Here is a 19032-nt window from a genome sequence, read left to right on the forward strand (position 1 = left end):
TATAGTACGCGCTGAGAAAAGAACTAAGCTTTATTGATTGACTTATTTATTTCCTTGTTTCCGCACCGCGGTGGCTTAGTGGATAAGGTGTTGATTACTGAGCCGGGGAACCAGGATTTGCTCCTAGCCTCGGCGGCCGCATTTCTATTTCGGAGGCAAGCATATGACAGCCATGTACTTTGTATTATCATTGCTATTTGAAGAAACCTATGTGGTCGAAATGATCCGGAGCTCTCTGCTTCGCTGTCTCTCACAGCCTGACTCCCCTTGGGCCCTTAAGCCCCAAAAACATCGCTTTCATTTTATAGCTATATTTTTCTCGTGTGAGAAAATTCACAAACTAAAGCGCGTTTGGTTTTCTTTTTGATCAGCTGACCGGAACGTCTCGTAAATGAAATAGTCACAAAAGCTCGCGAGAGTTTGTAAATCTCATCTGATAACCACATCTATCCCTCCTTGCTTCTTCAGCCTGGTTGACATGACAAGTGTTTTGCCCTGTAAGTTATCACGTGGTTCGCGCGTTATCTTCTGCTCCACCAACGAGAGTAAAATTTAACCGGTCTTAATCGCCCATTGATCGTTCGTCATCCCAAAACATACCTATACACTATTAGAATTGCATTCGGGAAGGACATATTAGTTTAGTACGCTTATAGTCTTCAAAACACACACCGTGAAATACTCAAGCCTTTTAGCTTTTCGTTTCTGCTGAAAAGCGACTAGTTCGGCTAAGAGTTAAACCTGTGAGATCGCGTTCACTAAAAAAATGTCACCCCACTGCTGGCTAGGCAGCTTTAATGTTTATACTTCGCGGGCGGCAAAATATAACTGATTAAAATCATAGGGGAATGCAAAGTAGTCTATTACGCGCGTATGCAGCCCTTTTTATTTGGTTCTCGGAACTTCCGAGTTTACCTTTGCGCACGTACACGAGATCAGTGTCCAGAAGAGGGCCTGGCGAGCACTATACTCTTAATCACTTCCTTCTGGGTCAAAAAGAACCAAGTTTCTGCAAGCCAAACTCAGAACCTTTGTCGGCCAGTTTCTTATCGGTCTAGTAGCAGTCTACTTGCTCAGAGTGAGCAGTATACCTCAAGCGGTACTGCGAAGCGGGCCGGGCCGGGCCCGGGCTGGGCTTCACTCCGGGATTCACGGGCCGGGCCGGGCTCACTAGAGCGATAATTTAGCGGGCCTGGGCCGGGCCCGGGCTTGAAGCCGCGGGCCTGGGCCGGGCTCAGGCTTCAGGTCACGGGCCCGGGCCGGGCTCGGGCCTCAAATTCAGGCCCGTGCAGTGCTCTAAGCTGTATAGCTTTCCTTTGTAGCCGTATGGCTGCGCTCGGGTGGATGCCAATGAGTAACTACTCCCTTATTACAAACTCTACTCCACCTTGGGGGATCCCCCTAAACATTTGACCAACACTGTTCCCACTTCGAGTTATTGATCAATTCGCTCTCGCCCTACCATAAGCTTGCCGTCCTGGTTAGCTCAATTGGTAGAGCGACTGCTCCGTTGTAGCGGTGGTCCCGGGTTCGAACCCCGGACCAGGACGAATTTTTCTTTAACTACGAAGTTTCTGATGAAGCTGTATAGCTTTCCTTTGTAGCCGTATGGCTGCGCTCGGGTGGATGCCAATGAGTAATTACTCCCTTATTACAAACTCTACTCCACCTTGGGGGATTCCCCTAAACATTTGACCAACCTAGATTGTTCCGGGCCAATTAAATGCGAGATCTTTACCAAAATGCTGCTGTGACAAAACTGCAAACGTGAGAGTAACAAAGCGCAAGCAGTTTCGGTCAATCAACCCTTGCATACGTCATTGTCTTCTAAGCGTTCATTGCATTTTACACCGGCGAAATAGTTGTTGTGCTCTTCGTGGCCAATGTTAAGGGCACCCACGGTTTGTTGTGGAATAAAATATAGCTTGTATTAAATATATGGCATGCTATGTACTGCGCGGCGTATTGCGGCACTTTTATGAGCCGAGATTATAAGGTTCGGTTTATTGGGGTTTAACGTCCCGAAGCAACTAAGGCTATTGAGGGAAGCTGTAGTAATGGGCTCCGGAATAATTTCGACCACCTGGGGTTGTTTAACGTGCACCGACATTGCACAGCACACCGGCCTCTAGGATTTCGCCTTATAAGTAATCCAAGACATCCCACAGAATCGATTCTATTCACGCGATGTTCCCGCCGCAAGAGTTACGGTATTTGTTTACTAGTAGATCTACCTATTATACTTGCTGCGTACCGTGAGGAGGTAATCCTGTAAGCGTGAATTAAATGCACACATCGGCACGAAATCAACAGGAAAGGTGCTGTATTCGGCCAATTACTCGCAGAGTATTTGAACAGCAAGGCCAGCTGGCGGGCTATCCCACCTTGCCGCAACAGAAGGGAGCTGTGAATTGCTTTCTTTGTTTGCACTTGTCAGTTCATATCGTGGTCTTGCATCATCCACGCGTTCGAGAGCATGAAAGTGCGTCCATTATTAATACGGCAAAGAGTTTACTTTTTTTTTCTTTGAAGCGCTGGTCTTTTCATTTTCTGATTGTTATCGCTACAGGTAAGATAAAAAATATATCAAAACAACGTATGGATTGCGTAAAAATGGGTAAAATACGGACTTACCCCCTGCGCCATCCTGCTAATTTTATTGCAGAGAAGCGCGAACATTACAGAGCGTGTCCATTCCTTATTTAATTTAAATACCTTACAGGCAGGCCAGTCGGGCGATGTGTAAGAGGGCGTCACATTTTGAACGATTTCTAGGAGAATAGGCCAAAAAATATGAAAAGAAGGATGTAGCACATAACAAAATTACGTAAACTAAGGAAAACGAACACAGTAATAAACGTAACAATAGGGAAATAAGAAAAACAGATACGGAATGAAGGTTAAATCACAACAATCAAATAGTATGAGATGCTCGTAGCTCATGTTATCAGCGTGTAATCAAACAAGACGAGATAAAATACAATACACGATACGCGGAGTAAATTACGACAAATAGATATGAAGAAACATACAAAGCATAAAAGTAAATTGTAACTACAATTATTGCATCAAAATGACACTTGACGGCGGCAAAAAAACAAAAACAACATTAAAACATGTGACTGAAGGCATGTTAAGTGATGGGCTCACTGGAATGTGCGGTGAGTTGGTGATGGAACGTATCCGGATGAGACAGAGAAGCCATGTTATCTGGTAAATCATTCCATGATCCGATCGCTGGAGGAAGCACCAATGAATAAAAAGCTAATATGCTGCCTTATATCCTTCTGAAGCTGATGTATTGTGCAAAAGGTGGAACGTCAAGGTGAAGCGGACATTATTTATCGAGGTGAACATCCTTGTGGAATGGTGTTAAGAGAGCATTGTCACGGTGTGTCTCTCAAGACTGTATTGGAAGGCCGGTTTTGATCTGAGTGATGCTGGAGTGGTAGTTTTAGTTTCTTGAAATGAATTGCGCCGCCCTGCTCTGGATTGCCTCTAACCTGTTGGCTATTGAGTTGGGAGGTTCTTTTTATTAAGTCTGAATAACCTACGGCATATTTAAGCAAATTAAAAAAAAAACAAATCCCCTGTGCCCTTGGTTTCTGTGGCTGTTGGCTACGGCATATTTGTAACTGCTAACAGTTACGCTTATCTTTATAGGCCTGAAATTCTCAGAAGAAAGAAACATTGTTAAAGTTTTATGACAAAGCGCGCAACTCTCTTTCATGCTCGTTTATTACCCTTTTCGCGACACTAAGCACTAAGGATATTCAATTGCCGCATATTTCTAATTTGCACTTACAAGCAGAGTTCTCTCCCCATGCTAGGTTATATTCAATGTGCGAACATAGAGAAAAAAGAACCCGAAAGAACGCAAAAAAGGGCGTTGTCCGGCGCTGTCCAAGCTGTCTCTTCTACCCTCGCTTTATCTGCGCATTATAAGATTCGAGAGTTCCTGAATGTGCGGGACGAATGGCGACGGTATCGTGGGGAAATGCGAACGAGCAGTGACGGCCGAGCCGGCGAGCGGTGAGACAAGGAAAGAGGAGCGACAGCGATGAAGGAGGCTGCATGCCGGGACCAAAGGAGTCCCAGCAGGCATTGTGGGTTGGGCACGTAAACGAATTACGTCCTAAGCCTGATAAATGCCTTGAGCGCGCGCGCCAACTTCGCTGAATAGAAGGGCGGGCGACTTTGGAATGGGGGCAATTTGTCAGAACTTATGCAATGCCGTCACCATCTTCTTCCTGTCCTCTGCCGATTATTCTTTTACGTCCGCTTTACACCGCGATCTGGCTTTTATTCTTATTTTCATCGCATCGTTTTCTTTTACACTTTTTGAGGTATCAGTGATTTGTGGTTTGCTTCGAGCCCTTTTTTCCAGTTTTTTTTTATTATTCTCACTTACATGGTATTCACCAACCCTGCTGAGGACTGTCCTCATTTTAAAAGGAGCAGTTGGAGGCTTTTATGAAAGCCTTTCGTCCTCCGCTCATCCTCTCTCACCTCGTGCACGGCTCTTATTGAATTTGTGCTTTATTCTTATTTCAAACAATAAACGCTGCCATGAGTGAAATACTCTGCCGCATGGTTTGAGACGTTGAGTACTGTGAATGCATACCCGCGATGAATTTAATACCTCAATAATGTATTTTTTTCGTTGACAGGAGTAGGATATATTTCGGAGGCACAGAGCACAAAGGATGGAAAGAAAACGAACATAATCAAACTTAAAACGCTGATGCTGAAAAGAAAATCAAAACGTTAGATCCAGGGCTGTATGCTGCCCACCGAGTTAGGGGTAAACTCAAGATTATTTTTTTTCCCTAAACTTGTTTTTTGTCAAAAAACTTGCGTTCTATATGCTCTGCACAGTTTTACCAAGTTTCATTGTGTGCTACTCAGACATTCCAGAAGTTACCGAGGCCTAGATTGCATTACATCTACATTTTTCTTTCATGACCTAAAAGAAAAACTTACTTTGGAAACTGAGCGTCAAGCCTCAAAGATTCCCTGTTGAGACTATCACGTGACCTGTCGAACAATCACTCTATCCTGTTTTGCGTCTGTGAGCAATCCCAATTTTGCTTTTCGCGAATTGTTCAACAGTGCGATATTGCTATATTGTGTTGCAGTTTCCAAGAAAGTTGGTTACATATGCATTGTGCACTTAATGAGCTTAACTGCGTCACCTTGCAAGGAGAATGGTGACTGTACTGTGTACCACAGAAGCAGGTCACATTTATTTACCAAAGCATTTGTAGCCGCTCGTAGGTTATACACAGGCCTAATTACAATTTATTCTAATTGTGCTTTCCTCAGTTACACGCTTAATCAGCACATCAGGTTTATCGTAGGTTGATCGTAGTCGGCAACTAAGCGCCTACAAATAGTTTATGCTGCGTTCAGTGTCTCGGCAAAAACTCGAGGATTCTAATATCGCTGTGAGAAAACAACTGTTGTGCACACTTTCCAGATTGACTGAGCAACGTCCAACTTGTCTTCGGCTATGAATCCACACTGCCCCACTGATACAGACACTAATAACATCTAGCCGCTGTTCCCTGCCGAAACCGCCGGTGAAAGCTTGTCTTCGAAGTTTTGAGTTCCCCATTTAGAGAATTAAATTCTGATAAAACCACCATACCTGCAAACCAATGGACAGATGAGCGAATTTTACACCCTCACCAAAACCATGAACTCATGATGGTGATTCCCCCTTTCTTGTGCAGCACATTCTGATCATTAAGTACATAATTCCTTGTCCTACCTCCTTGATCTGCTAACCCATCCCACCCTTTTCCTCCCACGCCCTCGATTCTCTTCACCAAGCGCAGGATAGCCAACAGGAACGCCTTCCTGGATAACCTTCCTTCATTCCGCTTCCTCCGTTATTTTCCCTAGTTTACTGCGGAAGCATCTGTTTGACCGCTAAGAAGTCATGACACTAGAAAATTGTAGCGTTTTCACACACAAACACAAAAAATTGAAAACTATTAAGAGACCCAACACTGAATCACAATACGATAAATTAAAAATTCCTCAATGTTTTTCACTAGTGACCTGCATACACAAAAATGAAAACAGATTGAGCAAATTGTCTCCGAGATTTCAATTTTTGACATTAAAAATTAGTCGCCTTGTCCTTGAGGTTACTGCGTGTGCACGCATCTGTGCGCGCGTCACGTGTCATGGTATGTGCCTGGAATAGGTAACTTAGGGCTTCGTACCTGCAGAGTTTCGATAAATTTCAGGTGTCGGCCTGAGAATTATTGTCGATTGCATGTCAGACCCGAATTAAGCACCAACAGTGCCTATGAACAGAGATAAGTGACCTTTCTACTTTAAAATTTTGTATACAACCTGTGTGGTTCACGTGATTGATGGCGCCAACGAAAAATATGTATTCCTAAACCGGTTGATAAAGTCTGTTTGGCTGCACCTTAGAAAAGTACTGCATACGCGTGTTCGCGTTTTAGTTCGGCCCGATGGTGCATTGTCGGAGCGCGCTGTGAGCTCTCAGCCCACATGCCTTTTGCGAACTGAAAGCCACAGCCATTAGTGCATGCTGCACGACTTGACAAATCTCACTTCCCCGCCTCAACGCATATCAGCTAATTGATATCTTCACTTACAGCAAACGTCGCAGCGTGAGTGGCGCAGTACCCCGCAAGTAGTTGAAGGCACATCCTGTGGTCCCATTATACACTGTCATACCACTTGTAAAAGATAGCTCAAAGCCGTCATAATAGTCGTAAAAAGTCAAAAGGCACGTGATTCTTGAATGAATTCGCTGTCCATACAGGTGACATTCCGTCGGGTGTCCATGCTCTAAGCAACTTTCTCACAGGTGTTGCCTCCGATGAGCACACCAGCTGTCCTCTGACCTAGTGTTCGGCTGGTTTGAGATGAAAAAAAAAATCTGCACTCGAATCCACTTCGTCCAGACGAAAATCATATCCACTGGTCTTTTTGGTCAAAACTGCCCTTGTTCTAGTAAAATCATCATTACCACCGCCACCAGCATCACTACCATCATCATCATCATCACCACAATTTTTTTCGCGCACAGCTCACAGCATTACTCCGTCATCAGGTCCGCTGAAACCTTCTTGAAGAAAGGAAAATGAGACATGAGGCTGTTAAATAGGGCAAAGAACACAGTAATACTGAGTAAATACGGCCCGATCTACACACCAACATCCTGGTTTGGTTTGATCTGTGTTACTTCGCGATTTCAAAACGGTTAATTTGGGTTTATTGGCTATAATGCGATGACAATAAACCTAATTTCATTGAGGGCTACTGCATCGATCCAGCTCGTGACGCCTCAGTAGGTTCCGTTTGAATGGAGCAAGCAATTAGCTGCACTAACCGCTGGCGTCTAACCAATGAGGCATTCTCGTTTTTGCTTAAAAGCGAGACCGCTTTTCAAAGAGGTTAAGCAACTGTGATGAATAAGTTAACACATACAAAGCTACCTTATGGTCCATCTCATAGCTTCAAGCACTTACAGCTCCAAAAGTTGAGCCCTTGCGTAGGTCATCTTGATGGGAAAGTAGTGTTTCCTACGCTGTGCAGTGGCGCGTTAACGCCACCCTTATTAGCATTACTTGCGGACCCCTTTTGATGAACTGCTGTTTTTGACACAAACATTGTTTTAAGTGCGAAAATGAAAACAGTTGTGGCTAAAACCTTGTTACAAGCCTACACTTCGTGTTTAAGATGTTTCCTTCAAATATTTTCAGAATGTTCACAAATATTTTCACAGATTTCATCTAACGGTATGCTGCGAAGCTTTAATATCATAACCAAATCTTTAATCGAAGCCTACACAACGTAACGTATAAATCAGCATATTTGAAGGATCAGAAAAACATGCTCAGAAATGCAGTCTTTGAAAGAAGGCGAAAAAACCGTCAGGCTCTAATATATTGATTTTCAACCTGCCTTTGGATCGAAACTGTATCGTCCTTTCCTGCTGTTTATTTCTTTTATCCACAGGCGGCTCGCGTTTCACTTAATGTCTACCTTGTCGGAAACAAAAGGAAGCGGCAATATTTCCGACAGTTCCCAAACACTAGCGGGCCGTTCAGTTGCTTCCTCCTGTTTCCTTTATTTTTTTTTTTCTCGTTCACGCCGCAAACCAGTTAATTCTGCCTTCTCTCTTGCAGCTCCTACAAAGTTTTTTTTTGTTTGTTTGCTTAACTACATCTTTCGTCCTGTGTGCAGGTGTTTACTCCCTCCAACGTTTATACTTCCTGTCTCTCGCTTTATCATTCTGTCCTCCTGTCGAGCCAGTTGTTCTCGGTGCAGACTCCGCAATATTTCGGCCGGCGCCTCCAATACTATTTATTTTACTGTTGTTCCTCCGAGAAGAAAGAAAATGATTTGACCGAAACTGGAGCCGAACCCGAAATTGGCCTTATGAATCATGAGTCTGAAGTGCCCGAAACAACGCCACTCACGACACACGTCAAACGCAGGCCAAAGTATCGAGAGCGCAAGCAGTGGCAGCACCAGACTCACGGCAACGCCACCTGGAAGCAATAACACAAATTTCGTTTTTCCAGTTCTCCTTTCCAACGGAGGCTTTCATCTGCTTTTATTTTTTTTTTCGCTTAGTGCAGCCTTGTAATCCAAGCAGAACTTCTCATTTTTGTCGCGGAAAGTTTCCCGACCTGTACATTACAAACCGATCACTTCCCCCTCAGTGCCGGATTGAGAGACACACGCAAAAAAAAAAAATCCATTATACCTTTTCAGCAATGGCCTCACCGAAGGCTCATTTCATTTTATCTTTTTTTTTAATTATTGATCTCTCCAGCAGTAAGCAAGAGCGGCGCTCTCAAGGGTAACCCATATTAAGACCGATACCGGCAGATTTGTCAGGAACCCCTGCGCACTCAACCTCAACTTTTAGCATGACGCTATCTAATTTTAAGCCACTCCTGAAAAATTAACTCGACTGGCGGGGTCGCGACAGCGAAAATGAAATCGCTCTCGAGGATTGAGAAGGAAACGTGCGCAATAGACTGCAAAGGGTTTCTCGTACATGCCTTCACATGGATGTACTCTTCTCCACTCAGCATTTAATCTTCTCTCTCGCTCTCTGTCGGTCAGTACTAACTCTCCCATGGGAGAGGTACATGCTGAATAACAGTTGTTGCAGCAGTTTCGCCTGGCATGCAGGACGTGATGAACTAGGTAGTCTGACCAAAAGAGAGGAGGAGAAGGAAAGATTGTGTGCAGAACGGAGAGTAGAAAGGAAGACGAGAGTGATGGCGGGCAAGGAACACGGTGGAGAGGGGCGTGAAAGGCTTAGCACGGCACGTCAGTGCGCTGATAAGAGGTTGCCATTCGGTAGGCACACAACACGCGCGTGTTCATGTTATGCTCGCGGCCCAGCCAGACTGACTGGGCTATCTCTTTGTCTGGCCCCATTATTTGTTTCTTCCTGTTTGTGCGTGGGCTCCAAACTAGGTAGCACATTTTCCCGGTGGTAGTTCCGGCCCCTTCCTGAAGACAGGTTTAAGTTTTTGTTTTCGGCGCTCATTTCCGGGTAAATTTCCCTGCCCCGCAAAAGAGCGCTAGTTCGGTTTTACACTAGTTGGTTAGCGTTCCTCTAACATTTACGCGAGCCAGGAATTAGGCACCGAAAAATATGGGATTAGAACTTGTTAGTTTAGTTTTTTGCTTTCGACTCAGAAGAATAGCTAGAGGCTGGTAAAGCGTGTAATGAACAGTCGATAACAAATGTTCATGAAATGCAGAGGCTGGAGAGCTGGGCTGGGGATTATTCGTTTGCGATCTGTTTGCCTGGCACAGATACTTACAAATGGCGCATCCACGTCTTCTTGACTCTAAAAATATCAGGCGAGCGGTGTGCTTGACGGGTCCAAAGTAATTTTCTTTTCGCCTATTTATGACAGGTAAACTCATCCTTCCGTCAGAACATGGTACAGAAACCTCGCGCGGTGCTTTTTCCTGGGTTAAGTGCACGGGAAACTTCCTAGGTCAGCAAATATATCATCGGAAGAAGTGTATCTGGAAAAAATGTTCCCGGAAAAAATGGCATTCATAAGAAATAGCCCCCTGTGCAAAGTGGAAAAAAATGGCGCTGAAGTTCCAAGGCCGCACACTCACGGTTTTCTGGAACGATTGCGTCTGATGGTTCTAGCGTTTGGAAGCTATGATTCCTATGGCTGGTGTTGCCATCGGCAGTCCAACCACGGCTGTTCCGATTGCCATGTCTGGCTGCCGTACCTGGCAACCTGGTTCCGGCTGATTCATGGCGGGTTCCATCACTTGTTTGAAGGTTAGGAAACTCGTTCCTATTGCTGCATTGTGTCGCACATTTGATAGAGCTCTCTTCCAGAAGAAAACGATGCTGAGGAAGTTAAATAATAGGAGCGGGAGAATTGGTGTCATACGTCGTCACGCGATCGTAATATACTGAAGCGTTCCGTCAAACGAATGATACTCGCAAGCGCAAAACAAGTGCCTTGCACACATTGTAGGGCAATAGATATCGATGTCTAATTTCAGCGAGTGGCAGATCGCGCAATTTTAAACGACCGCTTCATGGACGCACTCACGGGATATAAGAATAGTACGATATTTTGAAAGCCGCCGCGGTGGCTCAGTGGTTATGGTGCTCGGCTGCTGACCCGAAAGACGCGGGTTCGATCCCGGCCGCGGCGGTTGAACTTCTTGAGAGAAGAAATTCGAGGCCCGTGTACTGTGCGATGTCAGTGCACGTTAAAGAACCCCAGGTGGTCGAAATTTCCGGAGCCCTCCACTACGGCGTCTCTCGTAGCCTTAGTCGCTTTGGGACGTTAAAACCCCATAAACAAACCAACTAAACCAACGATATTTTGATTCAATAAATATTGTCGGAAGCTATTGGAGAGTAAACCGACTGAGCGGCTGGGAACATTGAGTTGAGTATAGACGCTGTAAGCTACAGGTGGGGTTAACCTGGTGGCAGGCGAATGCTTCCCACCTGTACGGCGTGGTACGCCCACTCGGTCACTGTAGATGGAGGGCACAGGACAAAGTCATTACGAAGCCAACAATAGGAAGCTGGAAAGCATGGTGTACTACAGCCAATCAATAATTCGCACGCTTGTCCTTCATGCTTCGTCTCTAGCACCGTCATTGTTTCAGCACTATGTTTCGTTCTCGAATATGAACAACCAGCTTGTCCTAAATTATTCCCTCCTGAAATGTGGGTGGCGCCGGTGCTATACTTCTAAAGACGTAACTGCAACCATGAAGTCCCAGGGCCAAGTATTCATCCCTTCGCCGTGCAACACCATCTTCAGAACTTCTCTGCAGAATACACTACCCGAACATAGAAATTGTAGACTTCTTGCATGCTTTTGGATATTCGGACATGCATACCGCTTTAAGGCCTCGTTTAACCTATTTGTACGAAAGTGCGCGAGTGACATTTCATCACAGCTGCTAAACAGCACGAAAAAAAAGGACGGAACAAGACCCAGACATGACACGAGCTCTCATCTCCTACTACTTTATTTTTAGCTGTTGCCACACTACATACACACAGGAAGCACAGCACCAGAATCAAATAAAAACAAACCATATGAATGACTGCCACAAGAGTGCAACTGCTCAACTTTTTGCCCATTGATAAACCAGCTGAAAACGCGAGCTCTTTTCTTAATAGTTCGAGTAATACCAAGCTCACACACTGGTTTCCCGCACTTTCAATATTGATTGGCTCGTTAAATTCTCTAACCCGTTGGCCATTGTGACGATCGATAGCGTGACTTTGTCAGAACAAAGGCATGTGTGGCTTAGAACTGTTTCGTCGCTTATATTTTGCTCCGCATAGACGGCAGTGAACTCTGAGGTGAACCCAGGTTGATCGCCTTGACACTGTGGTGACGTTCTTCTAGCCTGATATTAACGCTTCTGCCAGTTTTCCAAATGTACTCGTGTCCTCATGAGAACGTTAGTGACTGCGACATTGCAACTAGCGTGGAAAGCACAAGGACAGCGACACAAGAATCCGACGGGACAGCACGCTGAGAGCGATACGCGATAATCAACACCCAATCACAAGTGTCAAATCGTTGGCACTATCAAGTAAATAGTCACTGCCGCATCCTTGTTATTAGATGCACCCGGTCTGCTACCTTTCCCGTCCTTTTACAGATTTCAATTCCGGCCTTCAGATTTCAATTCTTTTTTCCCCTCATTCCTTTTGTTTCCAATAAGCAGTCTAATCAGCAAGCGCGAGTGAGCCCTCGGCGTCGATAGTGTCCGAGTTCGCTCATTATTTGCTGCTTTTACGACCTGCGTTTTTTTAAACGTGCTGCGGCGGTTATTCATTCTGCGTGTAGATTTTTTAAAACACGCTGCGTGACCGTTCCTTGCTTAGGTACTAAGGTGCTCCTGAATTTGTTTTCAAAATTCCACCGGCTAAATATATTTGGTTTTTCGGAGCAGTTTTAGAACGTTTTTTTGCACTCAGCAGCACAACAGTTCGGGCTTGTGGGCAATTCATCTAAGCATTCATAGCCCAAAATTGGCTGGCGGTCCAGCATTGCTAAGAACGCAATACTGTGTGAAAGCAGTGCTTTTCAGGTGGACACCACAGCCACGTATCTGAAAGCTTGGTTGAGGTTTCCACTCACCTAGTGTGCTAGTTATGCGCACTTTAACGTTTTCTTCTTCAGTGCCAATTTATCCAATATACACCGACGAAAAGTTCGTGTCCTGGGTTTCTCTCCTTGGGCCGCGTGTGTCTTTCTGACGTATGGTTGTTCACATCTATTTTAGCAAGCAGATGATACGTTGTTAAGCTCCCTGTAGCATTTAGTGGCGGCGTGAGCACTAGTGGTAGAGTTATCGCTGTTCAAAATATTACAGTTTTCGTTCGGTATTATGAAGGTAAAGTTTAGATTACAGCTTTTTGATCGCGCGTTGCAACTTCGTGACGAAACTGATTAATAATCGCGCTTACGCATGGCTTTAATGCTGCAAACAGTCACCATGCGTGCTTGACTGCACTCAGTAGCATGAGCTTAGATGACAAAATAAGGACAAAAAGAGAACGGAAATAACAGCGCACAACTCAAACCTTTGGTAGCGACCACCGGAACCCCTGCTCAGTGCTGGAAAATGTCGTCAGCTAAGCGCATCGGCTCCGATATCCACTTGGCGCTTCTTCGACGCATCAAGCGCTCAGTCAGTAAAATCGTAATTGAAAATCAATATACCGCATCGACCTTCACGGCAGGGACGGGTTCTTGCGAGAGTACTTTTCATGCGAAGGAGCTCGCTTTCGCTCTGTTCCCAATAAAAAAAAGAAATAAGAATAAAGTGCAGGCGATGAAAATACGCATGATTAACAACCTCGGTAGACAGAGTCGCGCGCGCTCTCGCCGCCCCACAGGCGTGGTTGGTACTCGTAAAGATTACTTCTCTTCACGACGAACTTGTGTTGTGGAAAAGCAGGTCCACTACCCGGGTGCGGCGCGGCAGGAACTCGGTCGGTGTTCGGCCGTCGACATCACCGCCACAGCGGTGTAATGTCCTCATTTTACGGCCGGTCGTTCAATACGACGAGCACCAAAAGCAGTTGGTCCGGCGCCGTCAATTTCACCGCCGCCGTCGTCGCGCGAACGAAAGGAAAAAGGGGATAAAAAGGAAAAAGTTTGTAGATGGCATCACTTCGTCAACTTGACGCCCGCCTCGATGGCTGCCTTCGGTGGTAATGGCCGAGGTTCCCGAGATTTGACACGCGTCCCGCTATGACTTGGTTTTATCGGCGCTTCTCGCCACTTATCGGGTTTTTAGTTTTTTAACGGACGTCCTTCGTGGCATGGTTCTGTTTACTTCTTCGAACTAATACAGCGATGCCTGTAGCCCCTCAGACTGCGATAATTTGCGCCTGCCTTTAGCGCGGTATATAAATATACGTGTAACGACGTGATTGATGGCGTTGAAGCAAGTCATGTTTATGCGGCTTGCGAACTTTTGCGTTGTACGAATACTTATGGCGCGTAAATTCAAATTCTTCTCGCTACAAGAGTTTGTCTGTGTACCGAAAAAAAGAAAGAAAAATACTACCACGCCATCAGCAAAACTGGGTTCACGATATATTTATCTTTATATAGTTTGCCCTGAATAACCATTTATCTGTTTCGTAGGCACCTAACGTGTTTAGCCGGAACTTACGAAATGAAAATTACGCAAGGGAAGAATTTTTCATGAACACCTGCATTCATGCGTGGACCTTGAATTTCCACATTTCTTTTCTTTAAAACGGCAGAACTTTCAAGTCTACTGCTCATGTCTTCAGGCACATTCTGAGAGACGTGCTGTAAAGTGTTTTGCAGCCAAGTCCCTCTTAACACACGTCTTGCCTAGAAGAGCTGTCAGCGTCTTTTTAATGATACTCAGGCCTTTTTTGAGAAAAACTTTTGTGTATGATACTAGTTTGACATTTACATGTATGTGGAGCCATGCAAGCAGGAATATTTAAGATGATCTTTGTTAGAAATCCCGAAACTTCAACACGCCTGCAAAATTCTGAGATTGACCTGACTTCATTGAATAATTTTTCAGTGACAGTCGAGAAAAACGCAACTTCGCCGAAAAGATGGAACAGGAAAGAACTAGAACACAACCACCACATTAGAGTTATAGTTACTCTCGTATTAAAGGCTGATACTTGGGCTGCAAACAGTAAAGGTAGCTTAAAGCGTGGCGCGTATTCAAGCAAGCGCATTACAAAACATAACTCTCTCTGAATATTGCCGCGAATATTTGTAGCGTTTGTTTGTTGTGTTTATTTGTTCATGCTTGAAGGCTGCCGGCACGCCGCTTTATCGCTTCGTTTGTGACGCAAGACGCGCCTAGAATTATCTCGATGGATCGCATCCGGACGGAGCCGATTCGCCCACTGTAAACACAAATAAGCCCAAATAGGAATATAAATGGCCAGTGTCCGCTTTTAAACTCCTTATTGAAAATTGCGCAATCGACTTTAAGTAGTAAAAAAGAGGAAATCCTCCTTTTTTACTGCCGTCGCGAAATCGAGGAGTAAAATAAAGCATTTACATGATTTTACTACTTTTACAAGAAGGAGTACGTCGGCTTCAATACTCCTTCAGGCCCTTTATGCACTCCTTAGTGTCTGCCCGCCGCCTAGTGGCAGCTGCCGGTTCGCTGCACTTGCAGGTGACGACGCCGGCTCTGTCGTCGCTGCCTGCTCGCCTGTGCTTTTGCTGCTTCACGCACGTTTGTCATGTTACAAGACACCGGATCGCCGCAACCTCGCGCCCCAATGTGCGCCACAGACAGTGCCTGTGAAGCCCCCAGTGTATTCGGAGAACGCTTGGTGTTGCATCGCCTGCGACGGCAGTCTGCGAGAGGCTTAGCCAGCCGAGCTCAGCCGAGCCAACATGGCGGTGTGTGACGCGTCGACCTCCCCGAAGCCGCCAGTTTGCCACCCGCTCCTTTGCGCGCTCTTGTCGTGACGTAAGACTGGACATCATCGACCTTAGCAGCAACGAGCTGCAATGAACGTCTCACTCAAGCCAGCAATATGTGCAGAAGCAGCGGCTAGTCATTCATTGTCTACGCAGCATACAAGTGTTGGCTGCTGTCGTTTCGCCGCGCCGACATGGCGATGTGTGTGTGACGCACCAGTTTTCTCGACATCGTCGGCCCCTCGTTCTTTCGCTGTATTGCAAGAATACTAAAGACCGGATTATCATCGTCGTGTGTTCTGGTAAGCAGTATTAAACTCTCCTTTGATGCCATAGACGCGCATGCACTTAACGCCGCTCCCTTTTCAGTGTGCGTAGACTTGCTGTGAACCACGGGTGCGCCGAGATGAAAGGCTTAACGAGAACAGCAAAACAGCAAAGGCTTCATTGTGGTCCGGTGGAGCCAACTCACACAGCAGGCATGAAGTAAGTATCTGAGAAATTTGTTGTTGCATGCGGCTGAAAAAAAGAGTGTGGCACTGCAGTCGTGGCTGTTACGCTAACATGTACAGCTGGAAGTACGGTCAGTTCTTCTAGGGACCAAATTTTCTTCATGCGTTCACGCCCCATGAATATGGAAAAGCTGTACAGGCAATGACAGGTGAAAATGCACAGCATTGGGGTCTGTGAATTTTTGTCACGTTATTACGAACAGTGCTGAGAACCGTGCCCTAATCGGTTGCTTCCTTTCCTGTGTTTTATGAGGGCCTTGTTATGCAAACAATGCAAGCGATTTTATTCTTTTCAGTCATAGCACAGGACATGGCGACGCCTTAGCGCTCACGGAGATTAGCTAAACTGTTACATTTTCCGAGTTGGTGGCATCTTAACGTTGCAGCGATTTTCGGCAGCGGACATGAGGTTTCAACCATACTGAACGCTGCCTTTTCTGGATGGTTAGGCGTCTAGTTCCAAAATGTGGTATCTTGTAAGCTCTTCGCATTTGAAAAATGTTAAAAGAAGTTTCCACTTCGCGTGCAGTTTCCGAACACATTCCATTATGTGAAACTCGTGGAGGCAAGCGTTCCGGTTCAGACTGCTGATCCCAGGAAGGCAGCGAAAGAAAAAGAATAAAGCTTACGCCAGTGTACGAGATCCCCTGCTCGTGCTGGACATAGTACATTGGCGAAAGCAAGCATTTCCCAGAAAAACTGAAGCAGCACAAAGCGGATGCCAAACAAATGAACAAGGAAGGAAGCGCGGGTTGACAAGACTGACTTCGAGGGAACTATCCTTGCATCAACTGTCTACGATCAGTGACCCGGCGGATGACTAACCGAAGGCTTAGAAAAGGCAAGCTGTGACTCACTCGCAGTCACACCTGCTGAAAGAACCAAGAAGATTCCCAAACATGTTTTCTTTTTTCTGGTTGGCGTTCTTTCCCGAAAGTATATTCCTTTCCCAGCCATAGACCTGTGTAGAATGTTTTCTTTTGAACCCTGGCCACGAATGTGACGGCAAAGCTTAACAGAAGACAGGTGGCGGCGGGAGGGTGGGTCTGGTGGTAGCTTTCTATTCCTAACAATGCCTGCTATGTCAGTCACCCTTGCCCTGCCTTTGGCCTATACACAGAATGAGGACGTCCTGAAAATGCGTAGCTGCGGGCTCTCCCATCAAGGAAATTGCATGTAAGCTTCCGCTGCGTGTATGCAAAGCGCTGTCTTTTGTTTGCATGTTTTGATTTCAGTAATTGGTTCTGATATGGTGCCTGAAAAGCATGAGGAACCTCTGACAAGTAAAAAAAAATTATATCTCGAGGCCTCTTTCGGTGCAGGAACGCAGCCAAAGGCAGCGCGAATGCGCAAGTGCCTCAGTAAGACCATTTTATTTTTTTTTTTTTCAGTTTTATGCTTTGCGGAAAAAATGTTCCCTATCGATGCTGCTTCCCATTCGCCGTATTGCCTTAACGTTTACGAAAGCGGCTCTCTGGAATTTGTGATTCCCTGAAAACCGCGTTTAGCCGCTGTCATCCGACAGGGTACAGGTATGTATTAGCTAGTTGATTACCTACTATGTTCTGCTAGCTAATCTTTTGTCATGAAAAACGTTTAAACTTCAATAATACCTACTTTATTGAAAAGTGCACTCTGAACGGCTTTGGGACGTTGACTTCTACACTTGAAGCACGTCATACTTCAAGCTTAGAGGTGCAATTCCACTGATGCATTTGTTTTTCTAATCTTTCTTTCAGAAGGAGCCTGTATGTTGACAGCGAAGCATTTCAAGGTTCCCTCCTTGCTTTCAAGTGTGGCATCTCTATTTTCATTCCTTTGTGTATTTAAATTATGTACCCAAAGAAAGCGTGGGTTAAGGCACTCTTCTTTTCTACAGGGGCCAAGACGTTGGTTCTCTGTAACCGTCGAAAGCAAGCTGCCGAACACATGTCTCAAATGTTTTGTACCCAATAAAATATTGTTTGAAATAAATCACTGTAAGTTCATCGACGCATTTATCCTGGAATATCAAGCTCTAAAATGAGCCTTCCATACGAATACTTTATTTCAAATCGGCTTCCGCATCAAGTGAAGTAATATACTCATCTGGGAATCATAAATGTAACCCTATAGTAAGAAAAATTTCTCCAAAAATTTCCTGTCAAAACTACTTAACAGGAACAGGCACGTACTCCTGAAATGTACTATAAAAGTAGCTGCAAAGGAGTATATAATACTTCTATTAGTTGCCATGCTAACTCCTTTGTGATCACAACTTTACTCCTAAATAAACTCCCGTCGGCAGAGCGGTAACACTTTACTCCTTCTAGCACTCCGAAAGTATCCCTTCAAGCAGAGGAGTAGACGATATACTCCTATTCTGAGGAGTATAAAAACCCCTTTTCGGGAGTGCGCTACGCGATGAGCCATTTACTCCTATCCGGGTGTTTTTCGGTTTGCAGTGCCGGACTGCAGTCACCACTACGTGACAATATTATAGAACAAAACTGCTAATAATATATTACAGCTGCTGGTCAAATATTTAGAGGAATCCCCCAAAATGGGAGTAGAATTACAATAAGGGAGTAATTACTCATTCGCATCCACGCAAGCGCAGCCTTACCGCTGCAAAGGAAAGCTTTACAGCTTTCTCAGAAACTTCGTAGATAAAGAAAAATTCGTCCTGGTCCGGGGTTCGGAACCGGGACCACCGCTTCACCGGAGCAGTCGCTGTACCAACTAAGCTAACTGGGACGGCAAGCCTGCCGTCCAGTCATCAACTAAGCTGCTATTTTCTGATGTCAACCCATTGCGATGCCGTTAACGTTTTACCTTTCATCGGGATATTCTGCGTAAATCATTAAATAAAGAAAGCGCATAAGTGAGCGATTCTGCACAGCTTCTTGTGTAGTGCCCGTAAGTGCGAACAGCTTTCATTTACGTTTTGCGACGGTTGCTAGAAAGCCTCATATCTTTTGTGCCATAAATGTTATGCTATGCAAATTGATCCTGTAGTTCTTCGTTTACGTTACTTTATCTTTGGTCAAGAACACGAAAGTCAGCAGTTT

General features: G+C 45.2%; 1 long non-coding RNA gene and 1 other non-coding gene across 2 annotated transcripts; both read left to right on the plus strand.

The window, feature by feature from the left end:
• Nucleotides 1–1475: 1475 nt before the first annotated feature.
• Nucleotides 1476–1549, plus strand: TRNAN-GUU (transfer RNA asparagine (anticodon GUU)). The gene has a single exon. It is a non-coding gene; the product is annotated as a tRNA-Asn (tRNA).
• Nucleotides 1550–15136: 13587 nt separating this feature from the next.
• On the plus strand, nucleotides 15137–18125 carry LOC149371684 (uncharacterized). The gene is made up of 3 exons (XR_016286908.1): nucleotides 15137–15772; nucleotides 15840–15956; nucleotides 17374–18125. It is a non-coding gene; the product is annotated as an uncharacterized LOC149371684 (long non-coding RNA).
• The last annotated feature ends 907 nt before the right edge of the window (nucleotides 18126–19032 follow it).

This window comes from Amblyomma mixtum, chromosome 1, assembly GCF_055824585.1.
Source record: "Amblyomma mixtum isolate Tamu chromosome 1, ASM5582458v1, whole genome shotgun sequence".
Lineage (NCBI taxonomy): Eukaryota > Metazoa > Arthropoda > Arachnida > Ixodida > Ixodidae > Amblyomma > Amblyomma mixtum.